The sequence below is a fragment of the Cervus elaphus genome, chromosome 16, assembly GCF_910594005.1.
Source record: "Cervus elaphus chromosome 16, mCerEla1.1, whole genome shotgun sequence".
In the NCBI taxonomy this organism is placed as follows: Eukaryota; Metazoa; Chordata; class Mammalia; order Artiodactyla; family Cervidae; genus Cervus; species Cervus elaphus.
The window spans coordinates 479,987-503,482 of NC_057830.1; the positions used below are offsets into that span (position 1 = coordinate 479,987).

The following is a 23,496-nucleotide window of genomic DNA, read 5'->3' on the forward strand; positions in this document are numbered from 1 at the left end:
GTGTATATCTGTGTGTGTCTCTAGTATCTATTGTATATCTGTTGTGTATATGTTATTGTGTGTGTCTCTCTGAATATGTACACAAGTGGGTGTCTCTGGGTGTATATTGTATGTGTATCTCTGTGTGTGTTATTGTGTATCTCTGTGTCTCTCTGTATGTGTCTCTGCATGTTTTTGTGTGTGTAGTTCTGTGTGTGTTTGTTGTGTGTGTTTTTGAGTGCACACTGTGTGTGTGTCTCTGGGTGTATACTGTATGTGTATCTCTGTGTGTTTGCATGCATATCTGTGTGTCTGTGTCTCTGTGTGTGTCTGTATGCACACTGTGTATGTCTCTGTGTATATCTCTCCATGTGTCACTGTGTCTCTGTGCAAGCTGTGTGTGCATCTCTGGGTGTTTGTATGCACATCTGTGTGTCTGTGTCTCTGTGTATCTCTGTGGTATCTCTCCATGTGTCACTGTGTGTCTCTGGGTGTGTATACTGTGTGCATCTCTGTGCACGCTGTGTGTGTGCCTCTGGGTGTATACTGTGTGTGTCTCTGGGTGTTAGTATGCATATCTGTGTGTCTGTGTCTCTGTGTGTGTCTGTATGCACACTGTGTGTGTATCTGTGTGTATCTGTCCGTGTGTCACTGTGTGTGTGCCTCTGAGTGTTCGTATGCATATCTGTGTGTCTGTGTCTCTGTGTGTGTCTGTGTGCACACTCTGTGTGTCTCTGTGGTATCTCTCCATGTGTCACTGTGTGTGTCTCTGGGTGTATACTGTGTGTGTGTCTCTGGGTGTATACTGTGTGTGTCTCTGGGTGTATACTGTGTGTGTCTCTGGGTGTTCGTATGCACATCTGTGTGTCTGTGTCTCTGCGTGTGTCTGTATGCACACTGTGTGTGTATCTGTGTGTATCTGTCTGTGTGTCACTGTGTGTGCATCTCTGGGTGTTTGTATGCACATCTGTGTGTCTCTGTGGTATCTCTCCATGTGTCACTGTGTGTGTGTCTCTGGGTGTTCGTATGCACATCAGTGTGTCTGTGTCTCTGCGTGTGTCTATGCACACTGTGTGTGTATCTGTGTGTATCTGTCCGTGTGTCACTGTGTGTGTGTCTCTGGGTGTTCGTATGCATATCTGTGTGTCTCTGTGTGTCTCTGTGGTATCTGTCCGTGTGTCACTGTGTGTGTGCCTCTGGGTGTTCGTATGCACATCTGTGTGTCTGTGTCTCTGTGTGTGTCTGTGTGCACACTCTGTGTGTCTCTGTGGTATCTCTCCATGTGTCACTGTGTGTGTCTCTGGGTGTATACTGTGTGTGTGTCTCTGGGTATATACTGTGTGTGTCTCTGGGTGTATATTGTGTGTGTGTCTCTGGGTGAATACTCTGTGTGTGTCTGGGTGTTCATATGCACATCTGTGTGTCTGTGTCTCTGCGTGTGTCTGTATGCACACTGTGTGTGTATCTGTGTGTATCTGTCCGTGTGTCACTGTGTGTGCATCTCTGGGTGTTTGTATGCACATCTGTGTGTCTGTGTGTCTCTGTGGTATCTGTTCATGTGTCACTGTGTGTGCATCTCTGGGTGTATACTGTGTGTGTGTCTCTGGCTGTATACTGTGTGTGTCTCTGGGTGTATATTGTATGTGTATCTATCCATGTGTTACTGTGTGTGTCTGTATGCACACTGTGTGTGTCTCTGTGTGTATCTCTCCATGTGGCACTGTGTGTCTCTGGGTGTATACTGTGTGTGTCTCTGGGTGTATACTGTGTGTGTCTCTGGGTGTTCGTATGCACATCTGTGTGTCTGTGTCTCTGTGTGTGCACTCTGTGTCCCCCGGAGGAGCAGTCTGAGGCCTGACGACACCTCCATTTCTCACCGCCCTGAGTCATGATTCTGATGACCAGCAGGGTCACCGCTCAGACGCAGAGCACTCACCCTCGGTCACCCAGTTTCTCCTCTGTGGAAACACAGGGTTTATTATTCTCTGTCTTTGCTCTGGACATATATTCAAAATGCCATGAGGAAATCCGTGTGTCAGTAACTAAAAGAGTCTAAATAGCCATTTAGTTTCCATATCATTTATTTCATTGGTCAGGCTTAAAATTTTTTGTCTTTCAAAGTATTCTGTTTACCATACTTTTAACAGAAAATAAGTTGGAAAAAAATGACAAAAGTTAAAACCAGATGTTTGGATGTCTTTAACAAAGTTCAGTTCGAAGAAGGGAGCTACATGCTAAGAGATGAGATTTGTTGTTTCTGTTTCCCATCTTCTGGTGACTGGGCCGTGGAAGGAGGCTTCCTTGGCCTGTCTACTCTCCCTGCGCTGTTTCAGCTCCAGGGTCTTTCTGGAGCAGCTCTCCAGGGTCTGGAGCAGCTCACGGTCACACACAGCAGCAGCCGCGGGACTCCTCAGCTCGACGGCCCCTTTGAAAGCTCGGCACAGCTCCCCTCCGCGCAGCAGACACTGAGCCACAGACCACCCAGGGAAAGCTGGTTAAACGGCCATCATGATGGAGACCGAGAACTCTGGAATCGAACTTGATTCCTGCACAAGCCACATGCGCACTGGGGATAGCGCAGATGACTTCTCTGCCTCATGGACTTAGTTCACGGAGGATCAGCGTGCCTGGTCTCTCGGCGAACATCCTGATTACTGCGCACGCTCTCTCAGCTCTCAACCACAGACAGGCTGGGGTACAAACGGCGCTGTGGTCCCCAGGGCAGCTTTGAAGACGATCAGGCTGCTTTGAGGGGCTCCTTGTGGTCTGGGTGTGTGTGTGTGTGTGTGTGTGTGTGTGCTGTGGTGTGTCTGTATGAGTGTGTGTGTGGTGTGTGTATATGCATGCATGTGTGTGTGGTGTGTGAATATGCATGCGTGTGTGTGGTGTGTGAATATGCATGCATGTGTGTGGTGTGTGAATATGCATGCATGCATGTGTGTGCATGTGTGTGTGAATATGCATGCATGTGTGTGCATATGTGTGTGGTGTGTGAATATGCATGCACGTATGTGTGCATGTGTGTGAATATGCATGCATGTGTGTGTGCAGGTGTGTGTGCATGTGTGTTGGGGTGTGAATATGCATGCGTGTGTGCATGTATGTGTGTGTGGTGTGTGAATATGCATGTATGCGTGTGTGGTGTGTGTGCATGTGTGTGTGGTGTGTGAATATGCATGCATGTGTGTGTGTTGTGTGCAGGGTGTGTGTGTGTGTGCATGTGTGTGTGTGGTGTGTGTGTATGAGTGTATGTGTGTGTGCATGCGTGTGTGTGTGTGTTATTCCCAGCACTGGGCTCTGCCAGCTATGCTCCTCCCGCAGAAAAGGGAAAAACACTTTCTGTCAACACCCGAAAGAAGATGTGGTTGCCGGGCTGCAAGCGTATGCACCTCCACATGCTTGGCCTGTGACCTGTCTGGTCTTTGGTCAACAGCACAAAAAAGACACGACCTCGCAGGAACCCGCCAGGACTCAGCAGCTCCCAAAAGCTCTGGGTTCAAGGCTGATGCCTGAGACAGCCACCTCGCTGGAGCCTCGTGGACGCAGCTTTGGCCGATGGTGTTTTCTTTGTTCCCTTGAAAAGCAAATAAATTAAGATCTTGGGATTAATGTAAACACTACTATATACAAATAGATAAACAACAAGGACCTACTGTGTAGTTCAAGAGAACTCATTATCTTGTAATAATCTATAAGGGAAAGGAATCAGAAAACAAAAAAATATGTATGTATAACTGAATCTAGCTCGAAGGACAAGAATTTAGAGGTTTCCCTTGTAGCTCAGTGGGTAAAGAATCTGCCTGCAATACAAGAGACCCCAGTTCAATTTCTGGGTCAGGAAGATCCCCTGGAGAATGAAATGGCAACTCACTCCAGTATTCTTGCCTGGAGAATCCCAGGGACAGAGGAGCCTGACAGGCTACAGTCCCCAGGGTCACAAGAGTCGGGCACGACACTTAGCAACTAAACCACCATAACTGACTCACTTTGCTATACACCTGAAACTAACACAACCTCGTAATTAATTATACTTCAACTAAAAAGAAAAGTAACTAGAAAAAGAGAAGTAAGGGGTTCGTGAATTAGGAATGGCGGTTATTGCAAACATCAGGGGCCAATTACTAACCAAAATAAACCAAGAACCAAACAAAAACAAAATGCAAATACAAAATTCTTATCAAACATTGCCCAGGAACAAAGTCTGGGAGGTTCGGGAGATTTTAAGTTATAACCAAATAAGGCAGCCTCTCACCCCGCACATCTACACAGTACTTGGGCCCGAACAACCTCTGGCAGATTCTGACTTTAATAGAGTGTTTTCTGTAGCTAATTCTCTGTAACTTGTCTCATCTACATTAGTCTCTTAGTCTTGCCTTTTCCTTCATGTGTATCACAGATGTCTTTCCCCATCACACACTCATTCCGAAAAATGAGTTGATTGGTTGGAGTGGAAGACAGAACTGCCTGTTGCGGCTGAGCTCAAATCGTTTCCCTCTCCCCTCACGCCCTTCCCTTCCGTCTCATCTGAGCATGTTCAGTTGACTTTTCAGTTACTCTGGCATCTGTGATGAGACACAATCACAGTACAAGTGTTTTGCTCAAATGCCAACGCCCCGTGTCTGTGACACTAATAATTTGCCGTTATTAACTCATCAAGTAGATGAATTTGTGTCTTCACTGAACTATTCAACTTGCCGCCCTGTGGATTCTGGAGGTGAGGAGAGGAGCCGCCGGCAGCTGGAGGGTGTCGAGCCCCTGCCGCTCTCTGGACCAGCCTCCGCGTCCCGGCCTGGGTGGCAGAGCGCGGGCAGGTCCCCCCGAACCCTCCGCCCCGCCCTCTCCCGCCCCCTCTCCCTCCGCGCGGCTCTCCCGCGTCTCTCGGAAGGCGGTGCTCCCCTTCTGACGAAGGCTGCCTTCTTCCTCTGTTCCACAGGAGACCGTCCTGTACAGAAAACACTTCAGGGAAGATGGTCTAGGTTTATAGTCACCGACTCTGGGAGAGTCTCAGCTTCCTAAGCCAACTTCTTCTATTAAGGATTTGCAAACCTCACTGTGCAAGAACCTCACAGACTTCTCCCTCAGGTTCAGTATAGTGATGCGTGGAGTGTTACCACCCTCGCGTATACCATGCCATCATGCTCTGCTAATACACACGCTTGCAGTGTAAACGCTGACAGCTGTCTTTTCTTTAACGCAAGTGCCTGGCTTCGGCTCTGCTTGCCCAGGGACCCCCTCCGAGGGGCCCAGCTTGTAGCAACACTCTGTCGTCCACACACAAGACAGAGCTGGAACCCCCTACCCTCAACCCTCGCCGGCTCCGATGTTTGAGAGATCTGGGTTGATTTCAGTAACTGATCATTTGGGCCACTTGTTTTTGCTCTTCCTGAGCTTTAAATTCCCACTCTTGTGTTTAAATTCACCAACAAAGAGGGATCCCTGGAAACCAAGCCCCCTCCCACCTCAGTGAAAACAGGCCCCCAGGCCCCTCTCTCTGCCGGCAACTTTGGTCTCCCCGTGTGACCGGGTCTGCTGCGTAATTTCCAGGTCCCATCAGTAGAGAACCTCTGTGTTCTCAAAGTCCCCCCATGGCTACCGCCGAAGGTGTCTCGCAACCACAGTCAGAAACAGCGGGACTGGTGCAGCCACAGCACAGGCGAGCGTCGGCCTGAGACCCACACAGAGCAATGATAACCTAGAATTCTAAGCTCACTCTTTTGCCTCTGAATTTCTCAATTTACTTTCAGTTCAAAAGTCATAATTTCAATGAAGTGATTTAAAATTGTACCCAATGAATATTATATTTCCTGATCTGAAGTCAGGACACTCTGGGCCTCACCAAAGAGAGGGGCCCTTAGTAGCACACAGTGGTCATGCCAGGGCAGCCTGGTTTCCTGTGACCCAGTGAGATCCCCGACCCCTGCCTCCCACTTACGTGAGCAAAGGGCATGACCACAATGTACACGCCCACCAGGTAAAGTCCTTGGTCAGGAGACAAGGGATTTTCTCCCATCCCTCTCTCCATGGCAACAACTTACTCATAATGATCATCTGGTATGGGTAATATAAGACAGTTGTTAAACCCAACACTTTTATTTGTCAGGCTTATTTGTTGAGCTTGAACCTCTATACACCATGTAGAGGTTCATGACCTTGTACAGGAGGCAGTGGTCAAGACCATCCCCAAGAGAAAGAAATGCAAAAAAGCAAAATGGCTGTCTGAAGAGGTCTTAAAATAGCTGTAAAAAGAAGAGAAGCAAAAAGCAAAGGAGAAAAGGAAAGATATTCCTGTTTGAATGCAGAGTTCCAAAGAACAGCAAGGAGAGATAAGAAAGCCTTCCTCAGTGATCATTGTAAAGAAATACAGGAAAACAATAGAATGGGAAAGACTAGAGATCTCTTCAAGAAAATCAGAGATACCAAGGGAACTTTTCATGCAAAGATGGGCACAATAAAGGGCAGAAACAGTATGGATCTAACAGAAGCAGAAGATATTAAGAAGAGGTAGCAAGGATACACAGAAGAACTATAAAAAAATATCATCATGACTCAGATAACCACAAGGGTGTGATCACTCACCTAGAACCAAACATGCTAGAGTCCGAAGTCAAGTGTGCCTTAGGAAGCATCACTATGAACAAAGCTAGTGGAGGTGATAGAATTCCAGTTGAGCTATTTCAAATCCTAAAAGATGATGTTGTGAAAGTGCTACACTCAATATGCCAGCAAATTTGGAAAACTCAACAGTGGCCACAGGACTGGAAAAGGTCAGTTTTCATTCCAATCCCAAAGAAAGGCAATGCCAAAGAATGTTTAGACTAATACACAATTGCACTAATTTCACACACTAGTAAAGTAATGCTCAAAATTCTCCAAGCCAGACTCCAACAGCATGTGAACCAAGATCTCCCAGATGTCAAAGCTGGATTTAGAAAAGGATGAGGAACCAGAGATCAAATTGCCAATATCTGTTGGATCAGAGTAAAAGCAAGAGAGTTCCAGAAAAACATTTACTTCTACTTTATTGACTACGCTAAAGCCTTTGACTGTGTGGATCACAACAAATTGTGGAAAATTCTTCAAGAGCTGGGAATACCAGAAAAATATCAGCTGAGAAATCTGTATGCAGGTCAAGAAGCAACAGTTAGAACTGGACATGGAACAACAGACTAGTTCCAGATTAGGAAGGGAGTACATCAAGGCTATATATTGTCAACCTGCTTATTTAACTTATATGCAGAGTACACCATGCAAAATGCCAGGCTGGATGAAGCACAAGCTGGAATCAAGATTGCTGGGAAAAGTATCACTAACCTCAGATACACTGAAGATACCACTCTTATGGCAGAAAATGAAGAGGAACTAAAAAGCCTCTTTATGAAAGTGAAAGAGGAGAGTGAAAAAGTTGGCTTAAAGCTCAACATTCAAAAGAAGAAGATCATGGCATCCGGTTCCATAACTTCATGGCAAATAGATGGGGAAACAACAGAAATAGTAAGAGACTTTATTTTTTTGGGCTCCAAAATCACTGCAGATGGTGATTGCAGCCATGAAATTAAAAGACGCTTGCTCCTTGGAAGAAAAGCTATGACCAACCTAGACAGCATGTTAATAAGCAGAGACATTACTTTGCCAACAAAGGTCCGTCTAGTCAAAGCTATGGTTTTTCCAGTAGTCATGTATGGATGTGAGAGTTGGACTATAAAGAAAGCTGAACATCGAAGAATTGATGTTTTTGAAATGTGGTGTTGGAGAAGACTCTTGAGAGTCCCTTGGACTGCAAGAAGATCCAACCAGTCCATCCTAAAGGAAATCAGTGCTGAATGTTCATTGGAAGGACTGATGCTGAAGCTGAAACTCCAATACTTTGGCCACCTGATGGAAAGAACTGACTCATTGGAAAAGATCCTGATGCTGGGAAAGATTGAAGGCAGGAGGAGAAGGGGACGACAGAGGGTGAGATGGTCAGATGGCATCACGGACTCAATGAACATGAGTTTGAGCAAGCTCCAGGAGTTGGTGATGGACAGGGAGGCCTGGCGTGCTGCAGTCCATGGGGTTGCAAAGAGTCAGATACGACTGAGTGACTGAACTGAACTGATTCTTTAATGTAGTGTTATTTTGCATGGAAGCTTCTTAAATATTAGTAGTAGAAGCCACTGTCATAATGGTGCTGTTTTAGACATCATTCTAAACATAGTTGTATGTTTTCCCACAATTTCTATATAAGAAAACACATACTGGTTAAGATTAATGGAACATTTAAGAACATTGGGTTGAGTCATATTCAGTAAGTCTAAACACCTTTTGAAATCAAATCTTTGTAATTTGCTGTTATGTAGAATAAGTACACTGTATACTTATAAAAAAACAAATTAAGAAAAATATTAATAGGCCTATTTATTAATATCAATACTGTTTTGGGGCTTTCTCAAGGCAAGAATACTGAAATGGTTTGCCATTCCCTCCTCAGTCGACCACATTTTGTCAGACCTCTCCACCGTGACCCGTCTATCTTGGGAGGCCCTACACAGCATGGCTCTCAGTTTCACTGAGTTAGACAAGGCTGCTGTCTATGTGATCAGTTTGGGTAGTTTTCTGTGATTGTAGTTTTCATTCTGTCTGCCCTCTGATGGATAAGAATAAGAGGCTTATGGAAGCTTTGGCCACCTGATGTGAAGAACTGACTCACTGGAAAAGACCCTGATGTTGGGAAAGATTGAAGGTGGGAGGAGAAGGGGATGACAGAGAATGAGATGGTTGGGTGCATCACCGACTCAATGGATGTGAGGTTGAGTAAGCTCTGGGAGTTGGTGATGGACAGGGAAGCCTGGCATGCTGCAGTCCATGGGGTCGCAAAGAGTTGGACACAATTGATCGACTGAACTGAATTAATATTAATAGACCTCCAAACTGTGCCATTACAACAGATGGTGTGCATCACTTTCATGGCATCACCCACAGTTGCTCTCAACTCTGAACTAACCCTCAGTCTCCTCAAGAGGAAAGCGAGTTTCTGAGGTTAGTGATGTTTCTCGTTTCTCCGGGATTCAGTGCCGTGCCTGACACACAGCAGTCCCCAGGAACAATTGCAGAACGAGCGCTGCCTCAGCCACTCTGAGCAGTTGGCAGGTCAGGTCACTGGCATGAGCCGAAGAAAGAAATGTTGGGAGAAGTTTTGTTGTGTTTTATTTTAATGGCCGGAAGATCAAAATGATTTTCCACAGCCATGACCTCATTTCGGCTGGAAAGGTCAATGCTCACCTCCCCCTCGCGTCATCAACTGTCCGGCTGTGCACCCATATTTCTGTCTCTGCTCTTAGCGTGTTTATTGAATGTGTATCATTTTTCAATGTCGATTTTCATAAGCTTAATATGATACTTTAGAAAATGGCAAAGATAAATCTGCTATTTAATTCCAGTTTTGCTCGAAGGGATGGCAGATCATCCACATTCCACATGCTGTCTTTGTAGGGAAATAGGAAATTCTCCAGAGCAATTAGAGTCAGAATATGATTGGAAGGTCTTGACTCTCTCAAGACGCCTCCAATTTTTAGACTCTCTGGAATAGTTGAGATGACCTGTGGCCAATGTCCAGGGGACAAGACTGACCCTGGAAAATTAAAGGAGTTTCCCAGCAGGAATTCCCCTGGAGCCAGCACAGGACCACATGGTGCTTCAAAACTGAAGCCAAGAAGCTTGGTCTTTGCTGGAGATGCGCGTGAGTGCAGACAGGCAGCGGGCGTGCTGACCGCGGGCACTGCCGTGCTCACAGGTGCCTTGCGCTCACAGGGGATGCTCTGAGTGGTCCAGGTTCAAAGTGAGCAGCCGTGAAGCTCTCCTGGGAGACCGAGCCAGCGGTAAGCATAGTTGGACATTCCAGAAATATACTGATGACTTAACATGATCAAATTTGTTGACTCTATATGTCATAACAACCTGGTTCTGGGTGGTGGGGTAGGGAGATGGGGGTGAGGACAGGATGCTTCCGGTTGGGCTGTGCTGCTTTCATGGAGACAACAACAAGCAAGGACTTCCTCCTCCAAGGAAGCAGAGTGGTTGGAAAGCTGAGCCACCTCTGTCAGAGCAGCCCCCAGCCTGGGACCACCCTAAGGCCCTTCCCAAATAGCGTGGAACCTACTCTGTCTTCCTTATTATACTTTATAATTTCAATAGGCATTCCATCTAAACGGGGTTACAGTGGATATGTCTCTGGTCATCTAAGCACTCAAGAGTGAGTTGTTAATTTTTCCTATGTCACTGAGTTTTAATCCAAGTCCTATAATCCTGTGTTTCATTATTTTATCATTGAGCTATGATTAAATTTCTAAGGAAAAATAATAGACTAATTATTTTGTCAATTTGATTTAAATTTTTTGCTAGGTAATTATAGCAAAGAATACCATGTGACAATCTAGTAATTGTGGGAAATCTGGACAGGCTTAATAATGTCAATGACTTAACATTTCGTAATTGTTTGGTGTGATCAGTTCAGACTTAGAGGGAAGGAAGTAGACAAGCATAGTTTTATCCCCCTGGACCAGCCCAGGGATGCATGATGTTTTACTTGGAAGAGTTCAAAGATTTCTAAGTGGTCTTTCCATTTGCTGTGAGTTCTGTCCCTATCTATTTTGCACCTGTATTACAGATTCGTCTTCCCAAAGAAGATATCTGAGCAATGAACCCTAGAATCTGTAGATTAGAAGGGATGGTATGGACAGCCTGCCTCACCCTGCAGCTGGGCATCTGCGTGAAGTGTCTGGATGCTTCCCATGGAGACTTTCTCAACATAGGACCCTTGACCCACCTGCTAGAGGATCGCCTGTGATCTTGTCAAAATGCACATTCTATGTCTGCACCCCTGTTCCACTGACTTGGACACTTGATCATCAGGAGAGTCCTCTGTGGCTCAAAGATAAGGGAAAAATAGCACAAGGCAGTCCATTTTATCCTGGGAAACTCATTATTAGAAAGATACTGGAATGTTACACTCAAAAATTAAACAGCAACAAGAATAGAGATAGGAAAAAAAAATCAAAATAGCTGAATCTCCCTGTCTCACTCCTGGTCGTAAGGCAGAGAGCTATGGTCTTGTGGTCTCTGTGGTCCTACAATCCTGTGGTCCATGTTGTCCTCGGGTCCTGTGGTCCTGTGATTCATGTGGTTCTGTGGTCCACGTGCTTCTGTAATAAAACTTGATGCCTTGGCAACAGAGGACAGTATGTCAGAGACTACGGCTGCCTTTCTTCCAGTTTTATCTGAAAAGATCAGCTATGATGAGTGAATCCTTGACCTTTCTTTGGGCTGGAGGCCCTCATGCTGCTCTGTGTTGCTGTTACAAGGTGCAGCGTTTGTGGGCATGTTCCTGAAATGCCCAGGAGTTGTTTGCATGAATGGAGGGAATGTTCTGGAAGCATCAGTGTGCTTCAAGTTCTTCCCTTCACTGTGAGGGATCACCTCACAGTCTCAACAGGCCCCCAACTCAGACTTTGCTTGTTCCCACACAGAGAGATTCTCTATCCTCACTTGCCCTTGGCTCAAAGTCAATGATGAAGCAGCTTGGAGGCTTTTGTGAGTGTAACCAGGCTTCATGCTCTTAAAAGCACTTTTTGAAGTTCATAGAATTATAAAGAGGAGCAGTAGTAGTCTGATGCAGGGAGAATGATGTGTGTGGCTGAGCCCCATCTGTCATCTCAGCAAGTGATGAGGCCAAATTTATAGTTTAGTTTCTAAAGTCTAATAATCTCCAAATGTTCCACCAGACCCCCTTGGCAAGTCCCCTGACGGCAGAGACATGCAAGTGTAATTCAGCTGAGAAAGATGAAGGTTTCACAGTCATAAAATCAGTCCTCTTCTCTTTCTTTATCCTCCAGAGAGATCACTTAAAGATCACACAGTTCTCTTCCCCCCAGTATGCTGACTCTGTATCCAATGCACACATTTGCATGTCTACATGCAACATAGACAGAGAGACATCAGGTGTATGATGAGTATTACCAGGCAAGGTAATAAAATAAGCTCATTCTCTTGAAGCTGCAGTTGTATTTGTATTGTTTGGGATGGTAATTACTGGGTGGATAAATCTGAGAAAAATTAGTCTGGGGACAGCAGAGATGCCCTTTATTTGTTGCCATTTATGTGGATTCTTGTTTCTGTTAAATAAGGGACTTTATTTTTTAAATAAAGTTATGTTCACAGGAAAATTGAGCAGAGGGTAGTAAGAGGCCCCAATATATCCCCTCTCACCCCCCGCCTACTGTTTCCCTATTAGCAGTATCTTGTGTTAGTGAGGCACATTTGTTGCAGTTGGTGAATCTTCATTGACACATTTGTATTTAGCAAAGTCCATGGTTTTTATTATGGTTACTCTCTGTGCTGTGGAGTTTTATGGGTTTTGGCACACAATGTCATGTATCCGTCATTACAGTGTTGTGCAGATTAGTTTCAAGATCCTAAATCTATCTTCATTTATTCCTTCTCTAACAGTCTTCCTTTCTCCATGTAGGTCTGAGTCTCAGGCCTGTATATCCTTCCTTCTCTCTTCAGAAATTCTTTTAATATTTCTCACAAGGCAGATCTACTGCTACAAATTTATTTTTCTTTGTCAGAGAAAGTCTTTACTTTTCCTTCACTTCTGAAGAATAATTTTCCTGGGTTATGCTCTGATAAAGCCTCAAATGGTTAGTCTCTGGTAACAAGGTTTCCCCTGAAGGCAAGCCTCCTAAGTAGGACGGAGTACTCTGGGCATGTTTCAAAAGGGCTCCTTTCCCCTCCCTCTGCCAAAGCATGAGGCGGTGTTCTCTGATCTTCACTCTAAGGACCTGGTAGAGTTCCTGGAGGTAAAACTCACGAGAGTTGGGGACCTTCCAATGACCTGGCCCAAAAGGACCTTTTTTTGTCTCTCAAGTGTGTCCACACTCAAGCTCCAGAAATTATTCAGCCAGCTGTTAAGTGTTCCTGCTGGCTGATTGCTCCAAGGCTTCTGTTTACGCTGTGATTCTCTGCACTCACCTATCTATCTCTTCAGGTTTCAGGGTGACTGTTTGCCCTGAAACCTCAATTCTCCAATGAATCTAAATAGTTGTTATTTTCAAATTATTCAGCTGTTTTCTTATTGTGAGGATGGGACTGGTAATAGCCAAGCTCTTCACATGTTGGGCTGGACACCAGGATATACCATTTTCTTTTCCTCTGGGGCCAGCATTTCAAATTTCCTAGTACTAGTCTATCCACTTCCCAATTTTTAAAGAAATTTTAAATGGTCTGGTTCATCATTGACCTTTGCTATGTAATAAATAATAATTTTCTTGTGTAGACATTATTTTATAAATACTTGCATTATCCTAAAGATCAAGCTGGATTTATAAAAGGCAGAGGAACCAGAGATGAAATTGCCAACATCCTTTGGATCATCGAAAAAGCAAGACATTTCTAGAAAAACATCTACTTCTCCTTTATTGACTATGCCAAAGCCTTTGACTGTGTGGATCACAATAAACTGTGGAAAATTCTGAACGAGATGGGAATACCAGACCACCTGACCTGCCTCCTGAGAAATCTGTATGCAGGTCAGGGAGCAACAGTTAGAACTGAACGTGGAACAACAGACTGGTTCCAAATAGGAAAAGGAGTGTGTCAAGGCTGCATATTGTCACCCTGCTTATTTAACTTATATGCAGAGTACATCATGAGAAATGCTGGACTGGATGAAGCACAATCTGGAATCAAGACTGCCAGGAGAAATATCAGGAACCTCAGATATGCAGGTGACACCACCCTTATGGCAGAAAGCGAAGAACTAAAGAGTCTCTTGATGAAAGTGAAAGAGGAGAGTGAAAAAGTTGGCTTAAAACTCAACATTCAGAAAACTAAGATCATGACATATGGTCCCATCACTTCATGGCAAATAGATGGGGAAACAGTGGAAACAATCACGGACTTTAGTTTTGGGGGCTCCAAAATCACTCAGAAGGTGACTGCAGCTATGAAATTAAAAGAAGCTTGCTTCTTGAAGGAAAAGTTATGACCAACCTAGACGGCATATTAAAAAGCAGAGACATTACTTTGCCGACAAAGGTCCATCTAGTCAAAGCTATGGTTTTTGCAGTAGTCATGTATGGATGTGAGAGTTGGACTATAGAGAAAGCTGAACGCCAAAGAACTGATGCTTTTGAACTGTGGTGTTGGAGAGTCCCTTGGACTGCAAGGAGGTCCAGCCAGTCCATCCTAAAGGAAATCAGTCCTGAATGTCAATTGGAAGGACTGAGGCTGAAGCTGAAACTCCAATATTTTGGCCACCTAATGTGAAGAACTGACTCACTTGAAAAGACCCTGATGCTGGGAAAGAGTGAAGGCAGGCGGAGAAAGGGACGACATAGGATAAGATGGTTGGATGGCATCACCGACACAATGGACATGAGTTTGAGTAAGCTCCAGAAGTTGGTGAGGGACAGGGAGGCCTGGCCTGCTGCAGTCCATGGGGTGGCAAAGAGTCAGACACGACTGAGTGACTGAATTGAACTGAACTGAACTGAAAGATTACAACCATTTTCATGTATATTTGGGGGGTTTTTGTTTCTTTGTTTGTTTTTTACCCACAATAACAGTCTTAATGTTGCCAAACATCTCTAGTTTAAGTTACTCAGTCGTGTCTGACTCTTTGAAACCCCATGGGCTATAGCCCATCAGGCTCCTCTGTCCATGGGATTTCCCAGGCAAGAATACTGGAGTGGATTACCATTTCCTCCTCCAGGGGATATTCCCCATCCGGGGATCAAGCCCAGGCCTCTTGCATTGCAGGCAGACTCTTTACTACTCGGCCACCTGGGAAGCCCCAAACATTCAGAAGCATCTTTACACAGGAATCTGATCTTTGAGTCTAATAATAATGAAGAGGATAAAAGTTGGATTCATTCTCTTCTGAGCAGTCCTTCCCATGTCTGTAGAAGCCAAATTATCCATTTCAAATATTCTTCTTCATGACTCTCTTGTAGATACTCCCAAAGAAGGATAAAAGTATTTACCTTCTATGAAAATATTGACATTTTATTTTCATTGAATAAAAACTTGATATCTATTTAGAAAATAGTGAAACATATAAAATGCTTCAATGCCAAAGGAGCACATATTAACTCAATATTAATGTTATATTTATATTAATATAATATATGTAATAAACATGTATTACTTGTAACAAGAGTAATACATATAATAAACATGCATTGCTTTCCAGGAACCTGTGTAAGAGCCGGACATGTGGAGATGAGTAGAATCTGCCTGTGGTCTTCAAGGAACACGCTATCCGTTGGAATAGTATAGGTATGATTTCTGACACCTGGTGATTCAGGGTTCTGATTCTCCAGCATGAAGAAGAATGGCCTGTCAATCAAGGCCCCTCTGGGAGGAAAAGATCTTCCATGTAGGTAACAAAAGATCCCAATTCCAGGACTGAACAAGAAAGACAATAAACTAAAATAGTGAAGTTTTAAGGAAGCTCAGGATCATCTTACTACCACCCCAGCGTAAGTGAGGAAGTTGTGATGGGAAGAGCTGCCCAGCTTTGGGCAGCCAAGGTGCACCCTCTGCAGGCCAGCGGGTCCTCCTCCCAGACTCTGCCTCTTGGGAGGGCTCCCGCGCCCAGTGCGGGGTCTGGGTCTGACCGGCCACGTCTCTGCAGCTGTGCGTGTGTTGCCAGAAGACAGGGCAGGCGGTGGACAGCAGCCTGGGTGATGGAGCAGAAAGCGGCAGTCTTAGAAAACTTAGGAAATTACTTATAACCAATTTCAGTTGAAGGTACTAACTTACATGTCAATTGTGATGGTTAATATTTATGTATCAACTTGACTGGGCACCAGGGCACCAAGATGCTTGGTCAATACGACTATGGGTGCATCTGTTAGGGTGTAGTCAGTAGACTGCATACAGAACGCTGCCATCCACCGTGCAGGGGGCATCCCCCAGCTTCGTGGGCCCCTGATGAAACAGAAGACGAGCAAGTGAGGATCTGCTGTGCTGAGGTCCAATGTTCTTTGAGCTGTGACTCAGTCGTCTCTGGCTCCAGGCTGGGGCAGCAGCCAACACGTCAACTTTCCGGTTCTCAGGCCTACAGACTGAATACCTGGGGATACTCAGCCTCCACACCAAAAGCAGCAGTCCTATACATACATTTACATGCATGTGCACATACATGTACGCACATAGGTATGTGTGTATATATCCTATTGATTCTGTTTCTCTGGAAAACCCTGCCTGATACTAATAATACTGTACCAGTTTTATATTAGTATGGTTATTGTTGTTCAGTTGTTCAGTCAGGTCTGACTCTTTGTGACTGCATGGACTGCAGCACACCAGGCCTCCCTGTCCATCACCAACTCCCGGAGCTTGCTCAAATTCATGTCCATTGAGTCAGTGATGCCATCCAACCATCTCATCCTCTGTCATCCCCTTCTCCTCCTGCCTTCAATCTTTCCCAGCATCGGGGTCTTTTCCAATGAGTCAGCTCATCACATCAGGTGGCCAAAGTATTGGAGCTTCAGTTTCAGCATCAGTCCTTTCAATGAATATTCAGGACTGATTTCCTTTAGGATGGACTGGCTGGATCTCCTTGCAGTCCAAGGGACTCTCAAGAGTCTTCTCCAACATCACAGTTCAAAAGCATCAATTCTTCAGTGCTCAGCTTACTTTATGGTCCAACTCTCACAGGCATACATGACACTGGAAAAACCACAGCATTGACTAGACGGACCTTTGTTTGGGAAGTAATGCCTGTGCTCTTTACTAGTGTGGTACCAAACTAATAATCAATGGATAACACATTCAAAACGTGTTTTAGTTAATTCTCTGTAAGAAATAGATGATTTTGCCCTATGTTTATTCTACGGCTAATATATTTATTGAGTGAAATTTTTCTTATTTAGAAAATGAATCTGACCACAAGATAAGTGAATTGTTTAAGGTAGACAGATATGAATCCCAGTCTTTCTCTAACATGTTCACTCTTCTTTTACTTTAAAAATGTATTTTTATGTTTTTAAATAAAAATTGTGTATATTTAAGGTGTACAATATGAAGATTTGATACACATGGTGAGATGGTTATGACAGTCAAGCTAATCATCTTGTCACGTCCACACATAATTATCATCTTTCTGTGTGATGAGTCCACATCAAAACTACTATCTTCTCTGTCTTTAACTACCCCATTTGTCCTATTTCAAACTTGGTTTCTAAAAACTCTAATTTTCTTTCCTTTGTATAAGAAGCATGAATAGTTTCCAAAAAAACTTTCAAGAAGTTAAAAGAATAGAAAATAAAGCAGTAATCCATCTTTCAGGATTTAAATGTCTGTTAAAAGCTATGCTTGCATCTCTAGCTTTTGGCTTATTAATAGGTATAGTGAAATTTCTAGTTATAATATACAGTTTCTCCAAAATGTATACCATAGCTAATGCACAGTTTTTCTAAATTTCCCTTTGCTATTTTTTCCAAGCTGGTTCCACAGTGATCTCACAGTTATTGAGAGCGACAATCAGCCCAAGTGTGGTTTCCCGTGAATGGAGTGTAGCGGGAGCAGCTGCCACATCTAACTCTGGCGCCCGTTGCCGCTCGGAGCCTCGGCGCAGAAGCTCAATCAGGAGACTCATTAGAGGCCTCACGAGCTGGGACTTCCTGCGTTGAATGATTTTGTTTAAAGTTGTTTTGCTTCTGCTCCACTTTCTTAATGAAGTTGATACTGTGGGTATTTTGGGTTCTGTGGGCATGCGGCTGTGAATAGATGCACAGTCTTCCAGTTTTCAAAGATTTTTGTGTTTCTTTGTAAAAATACACGACAGTCACCAAGCGCATTTAAAAGGAATGACTTGTCTTGCGAGCAGAGAAAGATTTGCTTGGAATAGAACATGCCCCACTGGCCTCCAACTTCTGAGAGTGGGCACCCAAAGACAGCAAGACCTTGACCTCGTATCATTTGTGATAAGGTGATTTTGGAGGGCAGAGTCTTTGAATGATTGCAATACTCTAAGTATAACCACCTTCTTGTACTAAGCATTTTTTAATACAAAATTATTCTAAATTATTTGCCCTGTTTTCTTACCTTAGGAGAAGACAGTTTTGGTCAAAATAAAATGCTTGAGCAACTCTAGTGTTATTTCGATCACTGGCCTTAAGCCGAGCATGACCTGCGTATCCCCTTCCCTCTGGGCTCTCCCTCAACGCCGCCCCTGGTCTCCCACAGGAAGCGCGGTGCACCTGCTCCTCCACACCACCCACTGCTGTTAGGAAAATTAAGGGAGATAAAACCTGCTAAGCTGGTAATCCTAATCTTACTAATTTATTACTGTCTAATGAAGATGGCAGCTGCACTTTTTAAGCCAACTTTAAAACCAATATTTTGTTCAAAAAAAATTGGCATTGCCTGAATTGACACTACCAAAACAAATGAAGGATATTTTCAAGCAAATAACACCCCTGACAGGAAGATCCCAGACTAAATGTCTCAGGATTGCCCATTGGTTGCCGTCAGGAACACAGGCCCTAGATCAGGAGCCCAGAGCAGGAACAGCAAGCAGGCAGCCCACTGTTACAGCGGGAGATGAAGGCTGCCCTGACCCAGGGCTGCAGCTGTCCCCATTTCATTGCTAGTTGAAATGCAGTCTATTTTTCTGTATCAGTTTTGCTATCTGCTATGCACAGGTAAGTAACACAGAACTTCTGTTGACCCCTAAAGACGCATGGCAAGAGCTGGGTAGATTTTCACTAAGTTAGTGGTGTGACTTTTGAGAGTTATAATGACAAAAGCATTGCAGGGCTAAGTGTCAGGAACACACTGAAAAGATGTGGGATGTCCCACAAAAAAACCTGCAAAATGCATCCTCCTGGGAGCCTGAGACGAAGAGACACGTGGCCCACAGCTCAGGGGGCCATGCTGAGTCCAGAGAGGGAGACGTGGAGGATAGCTTTGGTCAGACCTGCAGCCGTGGAGGAGCATCTGTCTGCGGGGCGGGGTGTAGAGAAAACCCAGACACGGGGCCTGACAGAGAGGAACTGCAGGCAAACCAGAGGCGACGAACCTCGGGCTCAGCGGAGTCCCCTCACCTGGACCAGGGGGCCTCTCACCTGGGATGGGTGAGGGGCCTGGAGCCGATCCCCGAGGTGCCCAGTCGATTAGTCTGCGAGTGAGGAGGCAGGCTGTCCGCTGAGAAGATGGGGAGCCTCAGCAATGGCGGCGAGTTTGGGGGGCAGCCGGGTCAGCAGTCTGAGGAGGGGGCTGGTGAGCAGAGATGGTGACGGGCGGTCAGCGCAGTCTCTGTTTCAGGCACACAGAACCGCTTAATCCTTCAGAATCCCAGGGCGGTAAATGCTACTGTTATTCGCAGATCATGGCACTGAGCCAGAGAAGGTGACCGGAAAGATGCGCAGGACCCCACGGACTGGACAGAGCCCAGGGGGCCCCGGAGGCCGCGGACGCACGGCAGCCGGTGCTCTGGGCCACGCTCCTTGCTGCATCCGAGAGAATGTGTTAGAGCTTTTTCACATTGGCTACTGACTTTATCTAAGAAGTGACATTTGAGTATTAATTTATTTCCTGTACTCTTCGGAGTGGTAATAAACCCCTAAGCAGAGAAAACATCCTTAGCTGTGTACTGTTCTGGGTATAAAGGCCTCTCCTAGCTTCTTCCCGCAGCCCTACACTTGTCTAACGATACGTTTTCCTTTATTGCGTATCTGCATGTGCCTCGCTCCTCCTGCTAACCGGCCATGTTTGTGTCTTTTGAAAGGTCCTGCTTGTGCTCAGGCGCTGACATCCCTGCCAACACACAAAGCTCCGCGTCACACAGAAGCAGGAGGGCGCGGACTCTGGAGGTGAGCGCAGGGTGAGCTTTTAACGGAACAGCCTGAGGCCGCCAGCACCGCTGAGGCAGGAGCCGGGCTGAAGCGGGGAATCGCAGACAGACAGATGGACGGACAAGAGGCTAAGGTGGACTCGGGAGGGCAGACACCCCCTAAGCTGCTACAGTGGAGTCTGATTTCTGTAACCAGAAAAGGTCACACCACGGGGACCTAGAAAGCAGGGCAATTAGGATAGGGAACCTGTGGCTCAGCCCCAGAGTGAGGGCTTCACAAGTCGGTCCCCAATTGCAGAAGAGAGAAGGAAGCTTCTGGAAGCGCTGTTATGCAGGTGGGGCCATTAGCGCCCCGGAGAACCCCACCAGGCCAGGCAGGCGTGAGCAGAGGCCCAGACTCACCTCGGCAGCTACGGGGTTGGGGGGCGCCCCTCAGCAGAGGTGGTGAGGTGACCCTGGGACAGGGAGTGGGTGAAGAGCATAAAACACACCCCAAGGTCTTCGGGAAGCTCGGGGCACAGGGACCTGTTTTGAAAAGATCCACAGGTGATGCGTAGGCTCTGCAGGATTTGAAAAGCAGGACATAAAGAATTTCTAATTAGTTCACTTGCGTTTTGGCAAATATGCCTTTATTCATCAGAAGCATGTGGTTTGTGCAGCTTAAGTGATTTTTGCACAAATGTTATGACTAAAATGACATAGAAATCATCGTAAAACACTTGACAGACTGCAGACATGACTTACTTTACATCTACCTTCCATTTTACAGAAATATGTTGAAATTTTTTTAAAAAATGCTGTGAGATTGCTGTATGGACTTCCTGACTAAGAATACAAAAATGAAAACTCATTTATTATCTGCATTGTTCTGCCTTAAAAATCAATGAAAGCACCCACCAGAATGTTATTTAAATTGAAATACGACCATGCATTGAAAGTCAGCGCAGCTTGAAGGACACGTGACCTTCTCACGGCCGTTCGTGTCTCGCTCCGGCCGATGACCTGTGTGTCTCTGTTGAGAGACCCCAGCCCAACGGCCCCGTGCCTGCGCTGCCTCCATCCCGGGGGCACCACTGGGGATGCTGGCAGCATCGGTCCTGCTGTTCTGGAAGGGCTAACGTTGTGCATTAACATTAAACATAAACGTGTGTGTAAGTTTTAAGCACGTGCGTGCGTGCGTGCTTCAGTCGTGTCCACTTCTTTGCAACCGCATGGACTGTAGCCCCCCAGGCCCCTCTGTCCACGGGATTCTCCAGGCAGGAATACTGGGGTGGTTGCCACAGCCTCCTCCAGAGGATCTCCCAGACCAGGCACTGAACTTGTGTCTCTGTCTCCTGCTTTGGCAGGAGGGTTCTTCACTGCTAGCAGGGCGTGGGAAGCCCATTAAATGCGTGTGTGTGAACACATATCTGTAGTTGTAATATATTGCAGCAGAAGGTTTTTCTTGGTTGTAACCCTGTGTTTTCATGTTTCCTTTCAGTTACAGTATCACCATTCTAAATTCACCAGATGAAATTTACATGAAAGTGATTTATCAGATGTTCTAAGAACCTGATTGTAATAGTGTTTTCTTTATTTCTTTTTCTTCACAAAACACTTTCTCAGACTCCTCTATTAATTATGTCTAAATATGTGTATATGTTTTTAAAAAATAAAATACTATAAGATTTAAATTTTCTAGTATTTATTCTGGCACCAATAAATTAATGTTACATTAACTTTTATAATATTTAGATTGCAGAGGCCCAGAAACTGATTTATATGGTCCCCTAGAAGCACTGTGAAGGAGCATTCTTTGATTCTTTTATTCAGAACTCAAGACTTTGGCCAAGTTTTTTCTTTTTTTATTCCCTGCTTCTAGTTTAAAAACTATTGTGCTTTCATTGAAAAATTTGTGCATCCAATCTAAAATAAAGAGAGACATTGAAACAAAACTCAGCAAGAATCCCACAATTCTGAAAAAGTTTCAGGTAGTACTTGTTCCCTCTCCTACACACAGATTTCACTTTAGAAAAATGGAAAGTGGAAGGCACCATGTGGTCAATCAGCTTGGGCTTCCATAATGAAACTCCACAGACTGGGTGACACTCACTTCTCCCAGTTCTGGAGACTGGATGCCCAAGATCAAGGTGCCAGCCAGCCTGGCTCCCCGTCCGAGCAGGGCAGCGACTCCCATCTTCATGCTGTGTCCTCACACGGGTGGGGGCAGCTGGGTCTCCTCTGCCCTTATGACCTCACTTAACCTTCACCGCCTGCTCATGGGCCCCCTATGCACATTCAGGGACCTGGGGTCAGGGCTTCAACAAAGGGTTTTGGGGTCACATCCACTCTACAACGTTATACATACTATTTTATAAGTGATATCTTAGCAATATAATGTGAATGACACTACATGTCATGAAACCATATCATTTGTAGTGACTACCTGGTGTTACTGTGTATAAAACATAATGTATTTAACTAACTCTTATTATTTCCAACTATATTTTCAAATAAACACAATATTTCAGAGCATTTTTATAGATAAATCTTTGTGTTTATCATTTATTACTCAACCATTATTATTATTCAGTATTACCCATTAAAAGACGCTTGCTGCTTGGAAGAAAAGCTATGACCAACCTAGACAGCATATTAAAAAGCAGAGACATTACTTTGCCAATAAAGGTCCGTCTAGTCAAGGCTATGGTTTTTCCAATAGTCATGTATGGATGTGAGAGTTGGGCTATAAAGAAAGCTGAGTGCCGAATAATTGGTGCTTTTGAACTATGATGTTGGAGAAGACTCTTGAGAGTCCCTAGGACTGCAAGGAGATCCAACCAGTCCATCCTAAAGGAAATCAGTCCTGAATATTCATTGGAAGGACTGATGCCAAAGGTGATGCTCCAATCCTTTGGCCACCAGATGCGAAGAACTGACTCTTGAAAAGACCCTAATGCTGTACCTAAAACTGCCTCTATCAATAGCTGTTGATCAACAATGATATATGTATTTTTTAACAACTTCATAAATATGTATAGTGGTCTGCCATTGTATCTGATAACTGAGATTACTTATAATGCAGTTTTTCATGCTTATTGGTTATTCATATTTCTTCTTTGATGAAGGGTCTCTGACAATTTTTTACAACTAAAAATATTCAATTTGTATTGCAATTTAATAAGTTACATGAAAATAATTAAACACAATGTCTAAGTGGGATTTATTCCAGGAATGCAAGTTTGGTTTAACACCCCAGACTCAATCAGATAAGACACTGTAGGGGCTGAGTCCAGCACAGAAGGCATGGTCTTTTCAGTGGATGAGAAACAAAGCCTCTCCAGCTTTGCTGCTGCCGCAGGAGGGTCCCCGTAACGCTGCGCTTGCTGAGCCTTCCTGAGGCTGCTGCAGACCTAGCCGCCTGTGTCATGACTTTCAGTAACTGCATTTGTGGACTGGAGTAGGGACTGGAGTCTCCCTCAAAGGAGCCTTGGGCCATGTCTATGGGGCTCAAGGTGAATCTCCTTCCTTGAATGCAAGATGTGTGATCGAAGCTGCTCACAGGAGCAGCTCTTGGTCTGTGGCCGTTGGCTGTTTGTCTCCAGAGGTGCTGAACCCAGTTCTGGAGCGTCCAGGGACAAGGCTGGCAGCCCGTGCACCCACGGTCCATCAGGGGCTGCTCAGTGAGGGGGAGCGGA

The 23,496-nt window shown here is 45.0% G+C and overlaps 1 long non-coding RNA gene across 3 annotated transcripts; it reads left to right on the top strand.

Moving 5' to 3' along the window:
- Nucleotides 1-9,702: 9,702 nt before the first annotated feature.
- Nucleotides 9,703-21,100, top strand: LOC122710262. Of its 3 annotated transcripts, XR_006345866.1 has the most exons (4): nt 9,703-9,836; nt 15,209-15,294; nt 19,754-19,838; nt 20,589-21,100. It is a non-coding gene; the product is annotated as an uncharacterized LOC122710262 (long non-coding RNA). The 3 variants fall into 3 exon arrangements; XR_006345865.1 differs by lacking the exon at nt 20,589-21,100 and having other exon boundaries at nt 19,754-20,102; XR_006345867.1 differs by lacking the exons at nt 19,754-19,838; nt 20,589-21,100 and adding an exon at nt 17,467-17,947.
- The last annotated feature ends 2,396 nt before the right edge of the window (nt 21,101-23,496 follow it).